Genomic DNA, 16691 nt, shown 5'->3' on the forward strand with positions numbered 1-16691 from the left:
GAGATCAGACGAGATCAAGCACATTCAGGGTGATGTGGCCATAAGCGATCTTGCACCCTACTTACAACTCTCTTGACAAAAGCCAAGGTGGTCACCTCAGGCAATCGAGAGGAAAAATACAGCAGGTCGCCAAAGCCAACAACATAATGGAAAAAAGCCTACGGCACCTGGTATTCCCAGGCGGTCTCCCATCCAGGTACTAACCAGGCCCGACCCTGCTTAGCACCCGAGATCAGACGAGATCGAGCGCATTCAGGGTGATGTGGCCATAGGCGATCTGGCACCCTACTTACAACTCTCTTGACAAAAGCCAAGGTGGTCACCTCGGGCAATGGAGAGGAAAAATACAGCAGGTCGCCAAAGCCAACAACATAATGGAAAAAAGCCTACGGCACCTGGTATTCCCAGGCGGTCTCCCATTCAGGTACTAACCAGGCCCGACCCTGCTTAGCTTCCGAGATCAGACGAGATGAAGCGCATTCAGGGTGATGTGGCTGTAGGCGATCTTGCTCCCTACTTACAACTCTCTTGACAAAAGCCAAGGTGGTCACCTCGGGCAACCAAGAGGAAAAATACAGCAGGTCGCCAAAGCCAACAACATAATGGAAAAAAGCCTACGGCACCTGGTATTCCCAGGCGGTCTCCCATCCGGGTACTAACCAGGCCCGACCCTGCTTAGCATCCGAAATCAGACGAGATCGAGCGCATTCAGGGTGATGTGGCCGTATGCAATCTTGCACCCTACTTACAACTCTCTTGACAAAAGCCAAGGTGGTCACCTCGGGCAATCGAGAGGAAAAATACAGCACATCGCCAAAGCCAACAACATAATGGAAAAAAGCCTACGGCACCTGGTATTCCCAGGCGGTCTCCCATCCAAGTACTAACCAGGCCCGACCCTGCTTAGCTTCCGAGATCAGACGAGATCGAGCGCATTCAGGGTGATGGGGCAGTAGGTGATCTTGTACCCTACTTACAACTCTCTTGACAAAAGCCAAGGTGGTCACCTCGGGCAATCGAGAGGAAAAATACAGCGGGTCGCCAAAGCCAACAACATAATGGAAAAAAGCCTACGGCACCTGGTATTCCCAGGCGGTCTCCCATCCAGGTACTAACCAGGGCCCGACCCTGCTTAGCATCCGAGATCAGACGAGATCGAGCGCATTCAGGGTGATGTGGCCGTAGGCAATCTGGCACCCTACTTACAACTCTCTTGACAAAAGCCAAGGTGGTCACCTCGGGCAATCGAGAGGAAAAATACAGCAGGTCGCCAAAGCCAACAACATAATGGAAAAAAGCCAACGGCACCTGGTATTCCCAGGCGGTCTCCCATCCAGGTACTAACCAGGCCCGACCCTGCTTAGCATCCGAGATCAGACGAGATCGAGCGCATTCAGGGTGATGTGGCCGTAGGCGATCTGGCACCCTACTTACAACTCTCTTGAAAAAAGCCAAGGTGGTCACCTCGGGCAACCAAGAGGAAAAATACAGCAGGTCGCCAAAGCCAACAACATAATGGAAAAAAGCCTACGGCACCTGGTATTCCCAGGCGGTCTCCCATCTGGGTACTAACCAAGCCCGACCCTGCTTAGCATCCGAGATCAGACGAGATCGAGCGCATTCAGGGTGATGTGGCCGTACGCAATCTTGCACCCTACTTACAACTCTCTTGACAAAAGCCAAGGTGGTCACCTCGGGCAATCGAGAGGAAAAATACAGCACATCGCCAAAGCCAACAACATAATGGAAAAAAGCCTACGGCACCTGGTATTCCCAGGCGGTCTCCCATCCAGGTACTAACCAGGCCCGACCCTGCTTAGCATCCGAAATCAGACGAGATCGAGCGCATTCAGGGTGATGTAGCCGTAGGCGATCTGGCACCCTACTTACAACTCTCTTGACAAAAGCCAAGGTGGTCACCTTGGGCAATCGAGAGGAAAAATACAGCGGGTCGCCAAAGCCAACAACATAATGGAAAAAAGCCTACGGCACCTGGTATTCCCAGGCGGTCTCCCATCCAGTTACTAACCAGGCCCGACCCTGCTTAGCATCCGAGATCAGATGAGATTGAGCGCATTCATGGTGATGTGGCTGTAGGCGATCTTGCACCCTACTTACAACTCTCTTGACAAAAGCCAAGGTGGTCACCTCGGGCAATCAAGAGGAAAAATACAGCAGGTCACCAAAGCCAACAACATAATGGAAAAAAGCCTACGGCACATGGTATTCCCAGGCGGTGTCCCATCCAAGTACTAACCAGGCCCGACCCTGCTTAGCTTCCGAGATCAGACGAGATCGAGCGCATTCAGGGTGATGTGGCCGTAGGTGATCTTGCACCCTACTTACAACTCTCTTGACAAAAGCCAAGGTGGTCACCTCGGGCAATCGAGAGGAAAAATACAGCAGGTCGCCAAAGCCAACAACATAATGGAAAAAAGCCTACGGCACCTGGTATTCCCAGGCGTTCTCCCATCCAGGTACTAACCAGGCCCGACCCTGCTTAGCATCCGAGATCAGACGAGATTGAGCACATTCAGGGTGATGGGGCAGTAGGCGATCTTGCACCTTACTTACAACTCTCTTGACAAAAGCCAAGGTGGTCACCTCGGGCAATCGAGAGGAAAAATACAGCAGGTCGCCAAAGCCAACAACATAATGGAAAAAAGCCTACGGCACCTGGTATTCCCAGGCGGTCTCCCATCCAGGTACTAACCAGGCCCGACCCTGCTTAGCATCTGAGATCAGACGAGATCGAGCGCATCCAGGGTGATGTGGCCGTAGGCGATCTGGCACCCTACTTACAACTCTCTTGACAAAAGCCAAGGTGGTCACCTCGGGCAATCGAGAGGAAAAATACAGCAGGTCGCCAAAGCCAACAACATAATGGAAAAAAGCCAACGGCACCTGGTATTCCCAGGCGGTCTCCCATCCAGGTACTAACCAGGCCCGACCCTGCTTAGCATCCGAGATCAGACGAGATCGAGCGCATTCAGGGTGATGTGGCCGTAGGCGATCTGGCACCCTACTTACAACTCTCTTGACAAAAGCCAAGGTGGTCACCTCGGGCAATCGAGAGGAAAAATACAGCAGGTCGCCAAAGCCAACAACATAATGGAAAAAAGCCTATGGCACCTGGTATTCCCAGGCGGTCTCCCATCCAGATACTAACCAGGACCGACCCTGCTTAGCATCCGAGATCAGATGAGATCGAGCGCATTCCGGGGGATGTGGCCGTAGGCGGTCTGCACCCTACTTACAACTCTCTTGACAAAAGCCAAGGTGGTCACCTCGGGCAATCGAGAGTTAAAAATACAGCAGGTCAACTTCCGGTTCCGGCGCCGCATGGAGTAGCTGTGCCTCTCACAGCTCCCGCAAACCGCCCTCCACATCGGCCTAAAAAATCGGCGTTTTCCGCCCCAAACACCCCCATCAGCCTTCTCTACGTCCCCGGCCACGGGATGGACCGGTTCCTTGAAAAAACCGGGCCGCGATCGTACGCGGCCGCCGCCGCGCGGCCGGCCCAGCCGCAAATCGAGGCCCCGGCTTCGGCCTACACGGATCCGGCCTGTGCGGCCCAGCCTGAGGAGACGTCGCCTGCTATGGAGGTAGGGGGACAGCCTACTCATCCATCCAGTATCAGTGACTCTATACCACCACAGATCCAGGCCCCCCCTCCTCCATCTAGCCCTGAATCATCTACCTTCATCCAGCAGCCACAATTACCTCCACTGCCACGAGACCATCACACAGAACTCCTGGCACAGGCTGTGGCTGCTCTCCTCTCCCCTATGATCGCTGCATCAGTGGAGAAAGCTGTCAGCTCAGGCATGCAGAAAGTCCAAGCCCAGCTGGGGGAACATGCATCCAGACTGAATGAAGCAGAGCATCGCATATCCACCATTGAGGACGAGCTTTACCAGACGCAATCCCTGGAACATGCACAGGACAGAACGAACAAATTTATTCTGGAAAAACTCGATGACCTCGAGAACAGGTCCAGGAGGAACAACCTGCGTTTCGTAGGTTTCCCTGAATCGCTCCATCAATCTGCCCTAATGGAAGTATGCGCTCGTCGCATCCCTGAAGCTCTGGGTCTGGGAGGCCCGTGTATCGTGGAGCGCGCTCACCGCATGGGGGCTTTCAACTCGGAACGCAAGTTACCGCGCCCGATCATAGCCAAATATCTCAACTACTCAGACAAAGCCGCCATACTGCAACAATACCGGCAAGCAAGATCCCTACAGATAGAAGGAGTCCGCATCCTGATCTTCGCCGATTATTCGGTAGATGTTTCTAAACGACGCAAAGCTTTCCAGCATGTTTGTGCAGAACTTCACCAACGGCAATTCAAATTCACATTGGCATTCCCGGCTACCCTACGGATCAAAACACCCTCTGGTGAACAACTGTCCTTTCAAGACCCGGAGGAAGCATCTGCCTACTTGAAATCGTCGCGCTCAGGATCCCTCCTCAGCCCCACGCCTAAGGCCCCACCACTCAACCGGGCCCTGGATCAAAGGAGCCCGCGCAAGGACTCTCCCAAACGCTTCAGGGCCTCGGGTCCAACTCATCATGGCCTCACTACACGCTGAGGGACACGCACTGGCCCCGCTGTTTCCACACGCAAGTGTTCCTTTCTTTATGGCTCTGTTTGGCCTTCCTCCCTACCTAGTTAAGGTGTTCTGAACATTGGACTCTCCCTCCTGGACAGTCCACACCTCACAGGTAATATCTGTTACTACTTGTTCAGACCTGTTGTTCTGTCTGCATACATCTTGAACTGACTCTTTGCGGACGAACCTTTTTGTTTAGTTCTATTTTAGTTGTATTTTTACCCTTCCTCAGTGGTTCATGGCTATAGAGGTATTCTGCTTAACATGACAACTTATGTACAGTAATTTGTGACATATATATTTTCACTTTTGTACACATTCGTACCCTCTTCCCCCTGGGTTCTTTGTGCAGACCTGCGACCATATGCTGCTCTCCCACATGCCCTGCCGCTGCCTTGTACCCCATCTCTAAGGGGCGGAAGCCTCTGACATGATACAGGGCTGGTTATGGGAACTGGTCTTCGCAGTGATCCCCATGCGGAAAAAAGAGAAGTTAGTTAGCGATTATGTTTACTTCTGCTTATCTTATCTTTGGCTACTGCGACAGTTTCATCCTTCCCCCTCCTCTCCTTTTCCTCTACCCGATAGGTTCTCTATTAGTGCACGCATACTTATCACCCCCTTTTTTAGGGCTTTGCTCCCATGCTCCAGTATGAATAACTACTGCTCACTACACTTAACCACACACATCCGAATGATTTCACTACTAGCACATCATATCCCCATCCTAATCCCATCATGCTGCGAATAATTTCATGGAATGTGAAGGGCCTTCGTTCCCCTGCTAAGAGAATGAAGGTTCTTCGCCATCTCAAACGGCTCAAAGCAGATATAGCTTTGCTTCAGGAGACACATCTTTCCTCAACCGACTTTGTTCGGATGAAGAAACTCTGGGTGGGGGCGGTGGCGGGCTCAGAAGCTCTCGGCCGTAAAGCGGGAGTCCTTATCCTTATCCATAAAAATCTCCCTTGTACCATACTGTCAACGGATACGGATACTCAGGGCAGATTGCTCTCTATTCGTATCCGCATTGGGACAAGAGAAATAGTGATATCCAACATATACGCCCCAAACAGTCCTACGAAGCAATTCTTCACCACACTGACCACCTGGCTCCTGCGCTACCCCTCCTTACCTCAAGTCGTGGGGGGAGACTTTAATTCCGTACTACACCCACTAGCTGATAAATCTTCGAAACAACGACGTGACTCGTCCTCGACACCGCCCAACACTACATTGTTAGCGGACACAATGGAATCCCTTCGTCTACTTGACCTATGGCGCATACACCACCCGACTGATAGGGATTTCTCCTTCTACTCCCACCCACACAACTTATTCACTAGAATTGACTACATATTTAGCTCACATGACCTACTCCCCTTCATCCCAGACGCGGAGATACATGATATTGCTATCTCTGACCATGCTCCTATATCTATATCTCTAGAGACTCCTGATATTCATCCGAATCCCAAAATTTGGCGATTCCCCGCCTTCCTCCAGCACAACGCGGACTTCCACACCTACATCACCAAAGAATGGCGTTTATACGCACAAACTAATGCGGACCATGCGGACAACCCCAATCTGCTATGGGACGCAGGGAAAGCTTTCCTCCGAGGACGCATTATCTCCTATGCATCCTCCTTCAAAAAGAATGCACATCTTAACTATACTACGGCCAGTTCCAAACTCCATCAGGCTCAGCGTACACTCTATACCCATGACACACCTGAAAACCGGGAAGCTTGGCGAATAGCCAAACAATCCTTTGAAACTTGGGCCGACACACTAGAATCGATCAAGAGAGCTCACTTTGATGCCACTCTCCACAAATTCGGGAACAAAGCCGGTAAACTGCTAGCCAGACTATGTAAAGGAACCTACCGCCCAACTATCATACCTGCTATCCGGGAACCCGACGGTTCTATAACAACGTCGCAACAGGGCATAAATTCTGCCATGCTACGTTACTATACGGCCTTATATGCGGCAGACCCTATCGACGAGCAAACGGCACACGAATTTATAGGCAAAGTAACCCTGACTCAAATATCCCCCTCACAACTAGACTCCCTAAATGCCCCCATATCTCTCGCGGAAATAACCAACACGATTCGGACTCTAGCCTCTTCCAAAGCCCCTGGTCCAGACGGACTAACGGGCGAATTTTATAAATCACTTAATTCACTCCTAGCACCCACACTTGAAAGGGTGTATCAACAAATATGGACAGGGGGCCCCTATCTACCCACAGGCAACCAGGCGATAATAAAACTTCTAGAAAAAAAGGGGAAGGAACCTACAGAACCAGGCTCTTATAGGCCCATATCGCTCCTAAATCTTGATGTCAAGATTTTCTCCAAAATCATAGCCACAAGGCTAGCTAACATCATCCCTTTTCTGATCCATCCTGCCCAGTCAGGCTTTGTGAAAGGCAGAACGGCGACGATCAACATCAGAAAGGTGATGATGGCACTAGAGCACGCTAGATGCAACCCGAACGGGGACTTTGCCATCATTACTCTTGATGCCGAAAAAGCTTTCGACAATGTTAGTTTTGAATGGCTGTCTCTGGTTCTGAACAAAATGGGTTTCACCGGCCCTTTCTTACATCTAATAAAATCTATGTATACCTCTCCGGCCGCTAGATTGGTTGCAGCTGGCCTGCTCTCAAATGAATTTCGCCTCCATAAGGGTACGAGACAAGGCTGCCCCTTATCCCCTCTCCTCTTTAATTTGGCCCTGGAACCACTATCTAGGTTTTTGTCCACAGTAGCCCCAATCCATGGCATTCCGATAGGCGAGTTACAACTGAAGACGTCTCTCTTTGCAGATGACGTCCTCATATTCTCCGCAAATCCTTCCGCAGATATGCCCACGATCAAGAACACATTTGATCTATTCCGAAAATGCTCCGGTTTACGCATAAACTATTCCAAGAGCGAGATACTGCCCCTCGGTTCCCTCCCACCTCCGGCCTGGTCTCACAATTCCATCTTCTCGATAGCTAAATCACACATCACTTATCTGGGTATTAAAATAGGGAAGCTTCCCTCCTCACTTTATCATCTAAATTATCCTCCCCTTTTTAGCAAGCTCACTCAGGAACTTGAAAACTGGATGGATCTGCCCCTCTCGCTCCTGGGAAGATGTCACCTGATAAAAATGGTCAGTTTCGCACGCCTGCTATACCCTCTTCAAACGATACCTCTACTCATCAGACACAAAGATATTCAAATTTTAAACTCTGCAATATCAAAATTTCTTTGGCGAAACAAAAGACCGCGCATTGCCTTCTCGAAACTTCATCTTCCCAGGACCGAAGGCGGTGTTAGTCTTCCGAACGTTAGACTGTATAATTTAGCTTGTCTCTTGAGGGTGAGTCTAGATTGGATTACCCAAAAATCCCAATGTTCAAATTTTCACTTGGAAACGGCAATGGTCCATCCCTATTCCCTTACTGCCCTTCTTCACTGCAAGTGGAAATCTCTAGCAACTCCGCATCAACACAACCTCCTGCTAAGGGACACTGCCATTGCCTGGAGGGAGGTAAGGAAAAGTCTCCGTCTCTCTCCTTTCATCTCTAAATTTCTTCCAATTCAAGGGAACCCAAACTTCACTCCAGGTTTGGAACGACAACCTTACGATGAATGGCGCCAAAAGGGTCTTGCTACATTTTTCTCCATGTGTGAGCCAGATTCTGGCAGGGTGCTGCCGTTCAGCTCCCTAGCAGCAAAATTTTCTCTTCCGGATGCCTCAAACTTCCATTATCGCCAATGTGTCAGCTTTCTTCAAAAAACCTGCAGGACCGAATCCGTCAGATTCACTACATCATTCATGGAAACTCTCATCCGGAACGACACCTGCAAAATTTCTGACATATACAAACCATTACTTTTGAAAATTACTCCATCCTTAGCCTCGTCATCAGTGCTGAATTGGGCGAAGGACTTTCCAGAGGAGGACATAGTAGACAAAATCCTGCAAGGCCTCAATTCTGTGTACAATCTGATCCCTAATGAATTATGGAGGGAAACCCAGCTAAAAATCGCCCACCGCGCCCATATTCCTTTTCTACCCACTCCCAACCATTCTTCGGCCTCTCCCTCCCCCTCACTGTGCCCAATGTGCCAACAACCCAAACCTTCTCTCGTACACCGGTTCTGGACTTGTAACTTTATTGCTACTTTCTGGGATCAAGTTCTGGCTTATATCTTCAGGATTACGCTGTTGAAACTCCCCAAGAATCCGCTCCTCCTCATCTTTGGGCATTGGGACTACACTCTACTTCCCTGGTCTACCGCCCCCAGCCCACCGGGAAAGGACTGGTCCTTGATCTGCCTCCTATTAGCCAGAAGGGCCATACTGGCCAACTGGACCTCCGCATCCACGCCCTCCATTTCACAGGTCGAAAGGGATCTCTTACAACTCCTTTTTCGGGACAAAATCAATGCCAACCTGGACCACCAGAATACCTCCAAACGCTTTCATGACAGATGGGACCTTTTCATTTCGATACACCTCTCTCCACACGACCGCACGCTCCTTGATAAACACGCATTTGTGTACAAAGATCCTCAGCAAACATGAACTCTTCCACTATTGGATGTCTTCCTTCCATGGAGTATTGGACCTAAGCCCACTATCCCCCCCCTCCCCCCTCTTCCTTCCCCCCCCCCCCCCCCTTCTCCCAGCCCCTCTCCTGTTTTTGCCATATTTGGTTAGTTCCATGAGGTTACATTTTAGAGCCTCCGGGCTAGTTAGATCCATCCAGTTATAGTCTCCTCATATCTGTCTAATCCTATGAGGGAGTGGATTAGCGTCTGCTCTCGTTCAGGTTTTTAAGTCTCTTGTTTTTCCTTTCTTTTCTTTTCTTTTACACGCCTTCAAGATGATGAGAGTCTCGTCTTGAGTTATAGTCTACTTTGTACACTGTACTTATATAAACAAGAAAACACTTGTATCTGCTGATATGATTTTATGTACTGTTCTATCACTTTTTCAATAAAAATTTATTCAAAAAAAAAAAAAAAAAAAAAAAAAAAAAAAAATACAGCAGGTCGCCAAAGCCAACAACATAATGGAAAAAAGCCTACGGCACCTGGTATTCCCAGGCGGTTTCCCATCCAGGTACTAACCAGGCCCGACCCTGCTTAGCATCCGAGATCAGATGAGATCGAGCGCAATCAGGGCGATGTGGCCGTAGGCGATCTTGCACCCTACTTACAACTCTCTTGACAAAAGCCAAGGTGGTCACCTCGGGCAATCAAGAGGAAAAATACAGCAGGTCGCCAAAGCCAACAACATAATGGAAAAAAGCCTACGGCACCTGGTATTCCCAGGCGGTCTCCCATCCAGGTACTAACCAGGCCTGACCCTGCTTAGCATCCGAGATCAGACGAGATCGAGCGCATTCAGGGTGATGTGGCCATAGGCAATCTTGCACCCTACTTACAACTCTCTTGACAAAAGCCAAGGTGGTCACCTCGGGCAATCGAGAGGAAAAATACAGCAGGTCGCCAAAGCCAACAACATAATGGAAAAAAGCCTACGGCACCTGGTATTCCCAGGCGGTCTCCCATCCAGGTACTAACCAGGCCCGACCCTGCTTAGCATCCGAGATCAGACGAGATCGAGCGCATTCAGGGTGATGTGGCCGTAGGCAACCTGGATCCTACTTACAACTCTCTTGACAAAAGCCAAGGTGGTCACCTCGGGCAATAGAGAGGAAAAATACAGCAGGTCGCCAAAGCCAACAACATAATGGAAAAAAGCCTACGGCACCTGTTATTCCCAGGCGGTCTCCCATCCAGGTACTAACCATGCCCGACCCTGCTTAGCATTCGAGATCAGACGAGATCAAGCGCATTCAGGGTGATGTGGCCGTAGGCGATCTTGCACCCTACTTACAACTCTCTTGACAAAAGCCAAGGTGGACACCTCGGGCAATCGAGAGGAAAAATACAGCAGGTCGCCAAAGCCAACAACATAATGGAAAAAAGCCTACTGCACCTGGTATTCCGAGGCGGTCTCCCATCCAGGTACTAACCAAGCCCGACCCTGCTTAGCATCCGAGATCAGACGAGATCGAGCGCATTCAGGGTGATGTGGCCGTAGGCAATCTTGCACCCTACTTACAACTCTCTTGACAAAAGCCAAGGTGGTCACCTCGGGCAATCGAGAGGAAAAATACAGCAGGTCGCCAAAGTCAACAACATAATGGAAAAAAGCCTACGGCACCTGGTATTCCCAGGCGGTCTACCATCCAGGTACTAACCAGGCCCGACCCTGCTTAGCATCCGAGATCAGACGAGATCGAGCGCATTCAGGGTGATGTGGCCGTAGGCGATCTTGCACCCTACTTACAACTCTCTTGACAAAAGCCAAGGTGGTCACCTCGGGCAATCGAGAGGAAAAATACAGCAGGTCGCCAAAGCCAACAACATAATGGAAAAAAGCCTACGGCACCTGGTATTCCCAGGCGGTCTCCCATCCAGGTACTAACCAGGCCCGACCCTGCTTAGCATCCGAGATCAGATGAGATTGAGCGCATTCAGGGTGATGTGGCTGTAGGCGATCATGCACCCTACTTACAACTCTCTTGACAAAAGCCAAGGTGGTCACCTCGGGCAATCGAGAGGAAAAATACAGCAGGTCGCCAAAGCCAACAACATAATGGAAAAAAGGCTACGGCACCTGGTATTCCCAGGCGGTCTCCCATCCAGGAACTAACCAAGCCCGACCCTGTTTAGCTTCCGAGATCAGACGCGATCGAGCGTATTCAGGGTGATGTGGCCGTAGGCGATCTTGCATCCTACTTACAACTCTCTTGACAAAAGCCAAGGTGGTCACCTCGGGCAATCGAGAGGAAAAATACAGCAGGTCGCCAAAGCCAACAACATAATGGAAAAAAGCCTACGGCACCTGGTATTCCCAGGCGTTCTCCCATCCAGGTACTAACCAGGCCCGACCCTGCTTAGCATCCGAGATCAGACGAGATCGAGCGCATTCAGGGTGATATGGCCGTAGGCGATCTTGCACCCTACTTACAACTCTCTTGACAAAAGCCAAGGTGGTCACCTCGGGCAAACGAGAGCAAAAATACAGCAGGTCGCCAAAGCCAACAACATAATGGCCAAAAGCCTACGGCACCTGGTATTCCCAGGCGGTCTCCCATCCAGGTACTAACCAGGCCTGACCCTGCTTAGCATCCGAGATCAGACGAGATCAAGCGCATTCAGGGTGATGTGGCCGTAGGCAATCTTGCACCTACTTACAACTCTCTTGACAAAAGCCAAGGTGGTCACCTCGGGCAATCGAGAGGAAAAATACAGCAGGTCGCCAAAGCCAACAACATAATGGAAAAAAGCCTACGGCACCTGGTATTCCCAGGCGGTCTCCCATCCAGGTACTAACCAGGCCCGACCCTGCTTAGCATCCAAGATCAGACGAGATCGAGCGCATTCAGGGTGATGTGGCCGTAAGCGATCTAGCACCCTACTTACAACTCTCTTGACAAAAGCCAAGGTGGTCACCTCGGGCAATCGAGAGGAAAAATACAGCAGGTCGCCAAAGCCAACAACATAATGGAAAAAAGCCTACGGCACCTGGTATTCCCAGGCGGTCTCCCATCCAGGTACTAACCAGGCCCAACCCTGCTAAGCATCCGAGATCAGACGAGATCGAGCGCATTCAGGGTGATGTGGCCGTAGGCGATCTTGCACCCTACTTACAACTCTCTTGACAAAAGCCAAGGTGGTCACCTCGGGCAATCGAGAGGAAAAATACAGCAGGTCGCCAAAGCCAACAACATAATGGAAAAAAGCCTACGGCACCTGGTATTCCCAGGCGGTCTCCCATCCAGGTACTAACCAGGCCCGACTCTGCTTAGCACCCGAGATCAGACGAGATCAAGCGCATTCAGGGTGATGTGGCCATAGGCGATCTTGCACCCTACTTACAACTCTCTTGACAAAAGCCAAGGTGGTCACCTCGGGCAATCAAGAAGAAAAATACAGCAGGTCGCCAAAGCCAACAACATAATGGAAAAAAGCCTACGGCACCTGGTATTCCCAGGCGGTCTCCCATCCAGGTACTAACCAGGCCCGACCCTGCTTAGCATCCGAGATCAGACGAGATCGAGCGCATTCAGGGTGATGTGGCCATAGGCGATTTTGCACCCTACTTACAACTCTCTTGACAAAAGCCAAGGTGGTCACCTCGGGCAATCGAGAGGAAAAATACAGCAGGTCGCCAAAGCCAACAACATAATGGAAAAAAGCCTACGGCACCTGGTATTCCCAGGCGGTCTCCCATCCAGGTACTAACCAGGCCCGACCCTGCTTAGCATCCGAGATCAGACGAGATCGAGCACATTCAGTGTGATGTGGCCGTAGGCGATCTTGCACCCTACTTACAACTCTCTTGACAAAAGCCAAGGTGGTCACCTCGGGCAATCGAGAGGAAAAATACAGCAGGTCGACAAAGCCAACAACATAATGGAAAAAAGCCTACGGCACCTGGTATTCCCAGGCGGTCTCCCATCCTGGTGCTAACCAGGCCCAACCCTGCTTAGCATCCGAGATCAGACGAGATCGAGCGCATTCAGGGTGATGTGGCTGTAGGCGATCTTGCACCCTACTTACAACTCTCTTGACAAAAGCCAAGGTGGTCACCTCGGGCAAACGAGAGGAAAAATACAGCAGGTCGCCAAAGCCAACAACATAATGTAAAAAAGCCTACGGCACCTGGTATTCACAGGCGGTCTCCCATCCAGGTACTAACCAGGCCCGACCCTGCGTAGCATCCGAGATCAGACGAGATCGAGCGCATTCAGGGTCATGTGGCCGTAGGCAATCTTGCACCCTACTTACAACTCTCTTGACAAAAGCCAAGGTGGTCACCTCGGGCAAACGAGAGGAAAAATACAGCAGGTCGCCAAAGCCAACAACATAATGTAAAAAAGCCTACGGCACCTGGTATTCACAGGCGGTCTCCCATCCAGGTACTAACCAGGCCCGACCCTGCGTAGCATCTGAGATCAGACGAGATCGAGCGCATTCAGGGTCATGTGGCCGTAGGCAATCTTGCACCCTACTTACAACTCTCTTGAGAAAAGCCAAGGTGGTCACCTCGGGCAATCGAGAGGAAAAATACAGCAGATCGCCAAAGCCAACAACATAATGGAAAAACGCCTACGGCACCTGGTATTCCCAGGCGGTCTCCCATCCAGGTACTAACCAGGCCCGACCCTGCTTCCCATCCGAGATCAGACGAGATCGAGCGCATTGAGGGTGATGTGGCCGTAGGCGATTTTGCACCCTACTTACAAGTCTCTTGACAAAAGCCAAGGTGGTCACCTGGGGCAATCGAGAGGAAAAATACAGCTGGTCGCCAAAGCCAACAACATAATGGAAAAAAGCCTACGGCACCTGGTATTCCCAGGCGGTCTCCCATCCAGGTACTAACCAGGCCCAACCCTGCTTAGCATCCGAGATCAGACGAGATCGAGCGCATTCAGGGTGATGTGGCTGTAGGCGATCTTGCCCTCTACTTACAACTCTCTTGACAAAAGCCAAGGTGGTCACCTCGGGTAATCGAGAGGAAAAATACAGCAGGTCGCCAAAGCCAACAACATAATGGAAAAAAGCCTACGGCACCTGGTATTCCCAGGCGGTCTCCCATCCAGGTACTAACCAGGCCCGACCCTGCTTAGCATCCGAGATCAGACGAGATCGAGCGCATACAGGGTGATGTGGCCGTAGGCGATCTTGCACCCTACTTACAACTCTCTTGACAAAAGCCAAGGTGGTCACCTCGGGCAATCGAGAGGAAAAATACAGCAGGTCGCCAAAGCCAACAACATAATGGAAAAAAGCCTACGGCACCTGGTACTCCCAGGCGGTCTCCCATCCAGGTACTAACCAGGCCCGACCCTGCTTAGCATCCGAGATCAGACGAGATCGAGCGCATTCAGGGTGATGTGACTGTAGGCGATCTTGCACCCTACTTACAACTCTCTTGACAAAAGCCAAGGTGGTCACCTCGGGCAATCGAGAGGAAAAAAATACAGCAGGTCGCCAAAGCCAACAACATAATGGAAAAAAGCCTACGGCACCTGGTATTCCCAGGAGGTCTCCCATCCAGGTACTAACCAGGCCCAACCCTGCTTAGCATCCGAGATCAGACGAGATCGAGCGCATTCAGGGTGATGTGGCTGTAGGCGATCTTGCACCCTACTTACAACTCTCTTGACAAAAGCCAAGGTGGTCACCTCGGGCAAACGAGAGGAAAAATACAGCAGGTCGCCAAAGCCAACAACATAATGTAAAAAAGCCTACGGCACCTGGTATTCACAGGCGGTCTCCCATCCAGGTACTAACCAGGCCCGACCCTGCGTAGCATCCGAGATCAGACGAGATCGAGCGCATTCAGGGTCATGTGGCCGTAGGCAATCTTGCACCCTACTTACAACTCTCTTGACAAAAGCCAAGGTGGTCACCTCGGGCAATCGAGAGGAAAAATACAGCAGATCGCCAAAGCCAACAACATAATGGAAAAAAGCCTACGGCACCTGGTATTCCCAGGCGTTCTCACATCCAGGTACTAACCAGGCCCAACCCTGCTTAGCATCCGAGATCAGACGAGATCGAGCGCAGTCAGGGTGATGTGGCCGTAGGCAATCTTGCACCCTACTTACAACTCTCTTGACAAAAGCCAAGATGGTCACCTCGGGCAATCGAGAGGAAAAATACAGCAGGTCGCCAAAGCCAACAACATAATGGAAAAAAGCCTACGGCACCTGGTATTCCCAGGCGGTCTCCCATCCAGGTACTAACCAGGCCGGACCCTGCTTCCCATCCGAGATCAGACGAGATCGAGCGCATTGAGGGTGATGTGGCCGTAGGCGATTTTGCACCCTACTTACAACTCTCTTGACAAAAGCCAAGGTGGTCACCTGGGGCAATCGAGAGGAAAAATACAGCAGATCGCCAAAGCCAACAACATAATGGAAAAAAGCCTACGGCACCTGGTATTCCCAGGCGTTCTCCCATCCAGGTACTAACCAGGCCCAACCCTGCTTAGCATCCGAGATCAGACGAGATCGAGCGCAGTCAGGGTGATGTGGCCGTAGGCAATCTTGCACCCTACTTACAACTCTCTTGACAAAAGCCAAGATGGTCACCTCGGGCAATCGAGAGGAAAAATACAGCAGGTCGCCAAAGCCAACAACATAATGGAAAAAAGCCTACGGCACCTGGTATTCCCAGGCGGTCTCCCATCCAGGTACTAACCAGGCCGGACCCTGCTTCCCATCCGAGATCAGACGAGATCGAGCGCATTGAGGGTGATGTGGCCGTAGGCGATTTTGCACCCTACTTACAACTCTCTTGACAAAAGCCAAGGTGGTCACCTGGGGCAATCGAGAGGAAAAATACAGCTGGTCGCCAAAGCCAACAACATAATGAAAAAAAAACTACGGCACCTGGTATTCCCAGGCGGTCTCCCATCCAGGTACTAACCAGGCCCCACCCTGCTTAGCCTCCGAGATCAGACGAGATCGAGCGCATTCAGGGTGATGTGGCCGTAGGCGACATTGCACCCGACTTACAACTCTCTTGACAAAAGCCAAGGTGGTCACCTCGGGCAAACGAGAGGAAAAATACAGCAGGTCGCCAAAGCCAACAACATAATGGAAAAAAGCCTACGGCACCTGGTATTCCCAGGCGGTCTCCCATCCAGGTACTAACCAGGCCCGACCCTGCTTAGCATCCGAGATCAGACGAGATCGAGCGCATTCAGTGTGATGTGGCCGTAGGCGATCTTGCACCCTACTTACAACTCTCTTGACAAAAGCCAAGGTGGTCACCTCGGGCAATCGAGAGGAAAAATACAGCAGGTCGCCAAAGCCAACAACATAATGGAAAAAAGCCTACGGCACCTGGTATTCCCAGGCGGTCTACCATCCAGGTACTAACCAGGCCCGACCCTGCTTAGCATCCGAGATCAGATGAGATCGAGCGCATTCAGGGTGATGTGGCCGTAGGCGATCTTTGCACCCTACTTACAACT

The 16691-nt window shown here is 51.0% G+C and overlaps 33 non-coding genes and 13 pseudogenes across 33 annotated transcripts in view; all 46 read right to left on the bottom strand.

The window, feature by feature from the left end:
- LOC143954790 (5S ribosomal RNA) overlaps positions 1 to 46 on the bottom strand; it is a 119-nt gene extending 73 nt beyond the window's left edge. The window contains exon 1 of the ribosomal RNA XR_013269746.1: positions 1 to 46. This exon is cut by the window's left edge and continues 73 nt beyond it. This is a non-coding gene — a ribosomal RNA (5S ribosomal RNA).
- A 109-nt stretch (positions 47 to 155) lies between these two features.
- LOC143951424 (5S ribosomal RNA) lies at positions 156 to 274 on the bottom strand. The gene has a single exon (XR_013266698.1). It is a non-coding gene; the product is annotated as a 5S ribosomal RNA (ribosomal RNA).
- A 109-nt stretch (positions 275 to 383) lies between these two features.
- On the bottom strand, positions 384 to 502 carry LOC143944826 (5S ribosomal RNA; annotated as a pseudogene).
- Positions 503 to 611: 109 nt separating this feature from the next.
- LOC143953786 (5S ribosomal RNA) lies at positions 612 to 730 on the bottom strand. The gene has a single exon (XR_013268836.1). It is a non-coding gene; the product is annotated as a 5S ribosomal RNA (ribosomal RNA).
- A 109-nt stretch (positions 731 to 839) lies between these two features.
- LOC143953377 (5S ribosomal RNA) lies at positions 840 to 958 on the bottom strand. The gene has a single exon (XR_013268465.1). It is a non-coding gene; the product is annotated as a 5S ribosomal RNA (ribosomal RNA).
- Positions 959 to 1067: 109 nt separating this feature from the next.
- On the bottom strand, positions 1068 to 1187 carry LOC143952219 (5S ribosomal RNA). Its single transcript, XR_013267417.1, has one exon. It is a non-coding gene; the product is annotated as a 5S ribosomal RNA (ribosomal RNA).
- Positions 1188 to 1296: 109 nt separating this feature from the next.
- Positions 1297 to 1415, bottom strand: LOC143950575 (5S ribosomal RNA). Its single transcript, XR_013265930.1, has one exon. It is a non-coding gene; the product is annotated as a 5S ribosomal RNA (ribosomal RNA).
- Positions 1416 to 1524: 109 nt separating this feature from the next.
- LOC143954079 (5S ribosomal RNA) lies at positions 1525 to 1643 on the bottom strand. Its single transcript, XR_013269102.1, has one exon. It is a non-coding gene; the product is annotated as a 5S ribosomal RNA (ribosomal RNA).
- Positions 1644 to 1752: 109 nt separating this feature from the next.
- LOC143951983 (5S ribosomal RNA) lies at positions 1753 to 1871 on the bottom strand. The gene has a single exon (XR_013267204.1). It is a non-coding gene; the product is annotated as a 5S ribosomal RNA (ribosomal RNA).
- A 109-nt stretch (positions 1872 to 1980) lies between these two features.
- On the bottom strand, positions 1981 to 2099 carry LOC143946779 (5S ribosomal RNA; annotated as a pseudogene).
- Positions 2100 to 2208: 109 nt separating this feature from the next.
- LOC143952618 (5S ribosomal RNA) lies at positions 2209 to 2327 on the bottom strand. The gene has a single exon (XR_013267778.1). It is a non-coding gene; the product is annotated as a 5S ribosomal RNA (ribosomal RNA).
- Positions 2328 to 2436: 109 nt separating this feature from the next.
- LOC143948213 (5S ribosomal RNA) lies at positions 2437 to 2555 on the bottom strand (annotated as a pseudogene).
- Positions 2556 to 2664: 109 nt separating this feature from the next.
- On the bottom strand, positions 2665 to 2783 carry LOC143951474 (5S ribosomal RNA). Its single transcript, XR_013266743.1, has one exon. It is a non-coding gene; the product is annotated as a 5S ribosomal RNA (ribosomal RNA).
- A 109-nt stretch (positions 2784 to 2892) lies between these two features.
- On the bottom strand, positions 2893 to 3011 carry LOC143950577 (5S ribosomal RNA). The gene has a single exon (XR_013265931.1). It is a non-coding gene; the product is annotated as a 5S ribosomal RNA (ribosomal RNA).
- Positions 3012 to 3120: 109 nt separating this feature from the next.
- On the bottom strand, positions 3121 to 3239 carry LOC143946099 (5S ribosomal RNA; annotated as a pseudogene).
- A 6469-nt stretch (positions 3240 to 9708) lies between these two features.
- On the bottom strand, positions 9709 to 9827 carry LOC143950203 (5S ribosomal RNA). The gene has a single exon (XR_013265627.1). It is a non-coding gene; the product is annotated as a 5S ribosomal RNA (ribosomal RNA).
- Positions 9828 to 9936: 109 nt separating this feature from the next.
- On the bottom strand, positions 9937 to 10055 carry LOC143952431 (5S ribosomal RNA). Its single transcript, XR_013267609.1, has one exon. It is a non-coding gene; the product is annotated as a 5S ribosomal RNA (ribosomal RNA).
- A 109-nt stretch (positions 10056 to 10164) lies between these two features.
- Positions 10165 to 10283, bottom strand: LOC143953760 (5S ribosomal RNA). The gene has a single exon (XR_013268812.1). It is a non-coding gene; the product is annotated as a 5S ribosomal RNA (ribosomal RNA).
- Positions 10284 to 10391: 108 nt separating this feature from the next.
- LOC143954655 (5S ribosomal RNA) lies at positions 10392 to 10510 on the bottom strand. Its single transcript, XR_013269626.1, has one exon. It is a non-coding gene; the product is annotated as a 5S ribosomal RNA (ribosomal RNA).
- A 109-nt stretch (positions 10511 to 10619) lies between these two features.
- On the bottom strand, positions 10620 to 10738 carry LOC143943682 (5S ribosomal RNA; annotated as a pseudogene).
- Positions 10739 to 10847: 109 nt separating this feature from the next.
- LOC143950612 (5S ribosomal RNA) lies at positions 10848 to 10966 on the bottom strand. The gene has a single exon (XR_013265963.1). It is a non-coding gene; the product is annotated as a 5S ribosomal RNA (ribosomal RNA).
- Positions 10967 to 11075: 109 nt separating this feature from the next.
- LOC143954112 (5S ribosomal RNA) lies at positions 11076 to 11194 on the bottom strand. Its single transcript, XR_013269132.1, has one exon. It is a non-coding gene; the product is annotated as a 5S ribosomal RNA (ribosomal RNA).
- Positions 11195 to 11303: 109 nt separating this feature from the next.
- Positions 11304 to 11422, bottom strand: LOC143944528 (5S ribosomal RNA; annotated as a pseudogene).
- A 109-nt stretch (positions 11423 to 11531) lies between these two features.
- On the bottom strand, positions 11532 to 11650 carry LOC143950747 (5S ribosomal RNA). The gene has a single exon (XR_013266085.1). It is a non-coding gene; the product is annotated as a 5S ribosomal RNA (ribosomal RNA).
- Positions 11651 to 11759: 109 nt separating this feature from the next.
- LOC143953118 (5S ribosomal RNA) lies at positions 11760 to 11878 on the bottom strand. The gene has a single exon (XR_013268230.1). It is a non-coding gene; the product is annotated as a 5S ribosomal RNA (ribosomal RNA).
- A 108-nt stretch (positions 11879 to 11986) lies between these two features.
- On the bottom strand, positions 11987 to 12105 carry LOC143951899 (5S ribosomal RNA). Its single transcript, XR_013267128.1, has one exon. It is a non-coding gene; the product is annotated as a 5S ribosomal RNA (ribosomal RNA).
- Positions 12106 to 12214: 109 nt separating this feature from the next.
- Positions 12215 to 12333, bottom strand: LOC143951187 (5S ribosomal RNA). Its single transcript, XR_013266482.1, has one exon. It is a non-coding gene; the product is annotated as a 5S ribosomal RNA (ribosomal RNA).
- Positions 12334 to 12442: 109 nt separating this feature from the next.
- On the bottom strand, positions 12443 to 12561 carry LOC143943919 (5S ribosomal RNA; annotated as a pseudogene).
- Positions 12562 to 12670: 109 nt separating this feature from the next.
- On the bottom strand, positions 12671 to 12789 carry LOC143946408 (5S ribosomal RNA). The gene has a single exon (XR_013265207.1). It is a non-coding gene; the product is annotated as a 5S ribosomal RNA (ribosomal RNA).
- A 109-nt stretch (positions 12790 to 12898) lies between these two features.
- On the bottom strand, positions 12899 to 13017 carry LOC143952509 (5S ribosomal RNA). The gene has a single exon (XR_013267679.1). It is a non-coding gene; the product is annotated as a 5S ribosomal RNA (ribosomal RNA).
- Positions 13018 to 13126: 109 nt separating this feature from the next.
- LOC143954343 (5S ribosomal RNA) lies at positions 13127 to 13245 on the bottom strand. The gene has a single exon (XR_013269343.1). It is a non-coding gene; the product is annotated as a 5S ribosomal RNA (ribosomal RNA).
- Positions 13246 to 13354: 109 nt separating this feature from the next.
- On the bottom strand, positions 13355 to 13473 carry LOC143945312 (5S ribosomal RNA; annotated as a pseudogene).
- A 109-nt stretch (positions 13474 to 13582) lies between these two features.
- Positions 13583 to 13701, bottom strand: LOC143947135 (5S ribosomal RNA; annotated as a pseudogene).
- A 109-nt stretch (positions 13702 to 13810) lies between these two features.
- Positions 13811 to 13929, bottom strand: LOC143943429 (5S ribosomal RNA; annotated as a pseudogene).
- A 109-nt stretch (positions 13930 to 14038) lies between these two features.
- Positions 14039 to 14157, bottom strand: LOC143950815 (5S ribosomal RNA). Its single transcript, XR_013266147.1, has one exon. It is a non-coding gene; the product is annotated as a 5S ribosomal RNA (ribosomal RNA).
- A 109-nt stretch (positions 14158 to 14266) lies between these two features.
- On the bottom strand, positions 14267 to 14385 carry LOC143945011 (5S ribosomal RNA). Its single transcript, XR_013265079.1, has one exon. It is a non-coding gene; the product is annotated as a 5S ribosomal RNA (ribosomal RNA).
- A 109-nt stretch (positions 14386 to 14494) lies between these two features.
- Positions 14495 to 14613, bottom strand: LOC143953183 (5S ribosomal RNA). The gene has a single exon (XR_013268289.1). It is a non-coding gene; the product is annotated as a 5S ribosomal RNA (ribosomal RNA).
- A 111-nt stretch (positions 14614 to 14724) lies between these two features.
- LOC143950395 (5S ribosomal RNA) lies at positions 14725 to 14843 on the bottom strand. Its single transcript, XR_013265801.1, has one exon. It is a non-coding gene; the product is annotated as a 5S ribosomal RNA (ribosomal RNA).
- Positions 14844 to 14952: 109 nt separating this feature from the next.
- On the bottom strand, positions 14953 to 15071 carry LOC143945313 (5S ribosomal RNA; annotated as a pseudogene).
- Positions 15072 to 15180: 109 nt separating this feature from the next.
- LOC143950724 (5S ribosomal RNA) lies at positions 15181 to 15299 on the bottom strand. Its single transcript, XR_013266064.1, has one exon. It is a non-coding gene; the product is annotated as a 5S ribosomal RNA (ribosomal RNA).
- A 109-nt stretch (positions 15300 to 15408) lies between these two features.
- On the bottom strand, positions 15409 to 15527 carry LOC143945849 (5S ribosomal RNA; annotated as a pseudogene).
- A 109-nt stretch (positions 15528 to 15636) lies between these two features.
- Positions 15637 to 15755, bottom strand: LOC143953051 (5S ribosomal RNA). The gene has a single exon (XR_013268169.1). It is a non-coding gene; the product is annotated as a 5S ribosomal RNA (ribosomal RNA).
- Positions 15756 to 15864: 109 nt separating this feature from the next.
- LOC143945850 (5S ribosomal RNA) lies at positions 15865 to 15983 on the bottom strand (annotated as a pseudogene).
- Positions 15984 to 16092: 109 nt separating this feature from the next.
- On the bottom strand, positions 16093 to 16211 carry LOC143952031 (5S ribosomal RNA). Its single transcript, XR_013267247.1, has one exon. It is a non-coding gene; the product is annotated as a 5S ribosomal RNA (ribosomal RNA).
- A 109-nt stretch (positions 16212 to 16320) lies between these two features.
- On the bottom strand, positions 16321 to 16439 carry LOC143951120 (5S ribosomal RNA). Its single transcript, XR_013266421.1, has one exon. It is a non-coding gene; the product is annotated as a 5S ribosomal RNA (ribosomal RNA).
- A 109-nt stretch (positions 16440 to 16548) lies between these two features.
- Positions 16549 to 16667, bottom strand: LOC143948104 (5S ribosomal RNA). The gene has a single exon (XR_013265365.1). It is a non-coding gene; the product is annotated as a 5S ribosomal RNA (ribosomal RNA).
- Positions 16668 to 16691: the final 24 nt, after the last annotated feature.

This window comes from Lithobates pipiens, unplaced genomic scaffold, assembly GCF_037356315.1.
Source record: "Lithobates pipiens isolate NorthernLeopardFrog02 unplaced genomic scaffold, aLitPip1_a1.2 Scaffold_30, whole genome shotgun sequence".
In the NCBI taxonomy this organism is placed as follows: Eukaryota; Metazoa; Chordata; class Amphibia; order Anura; family Ranidae; genus Lithobates; species Lithobates pipiens.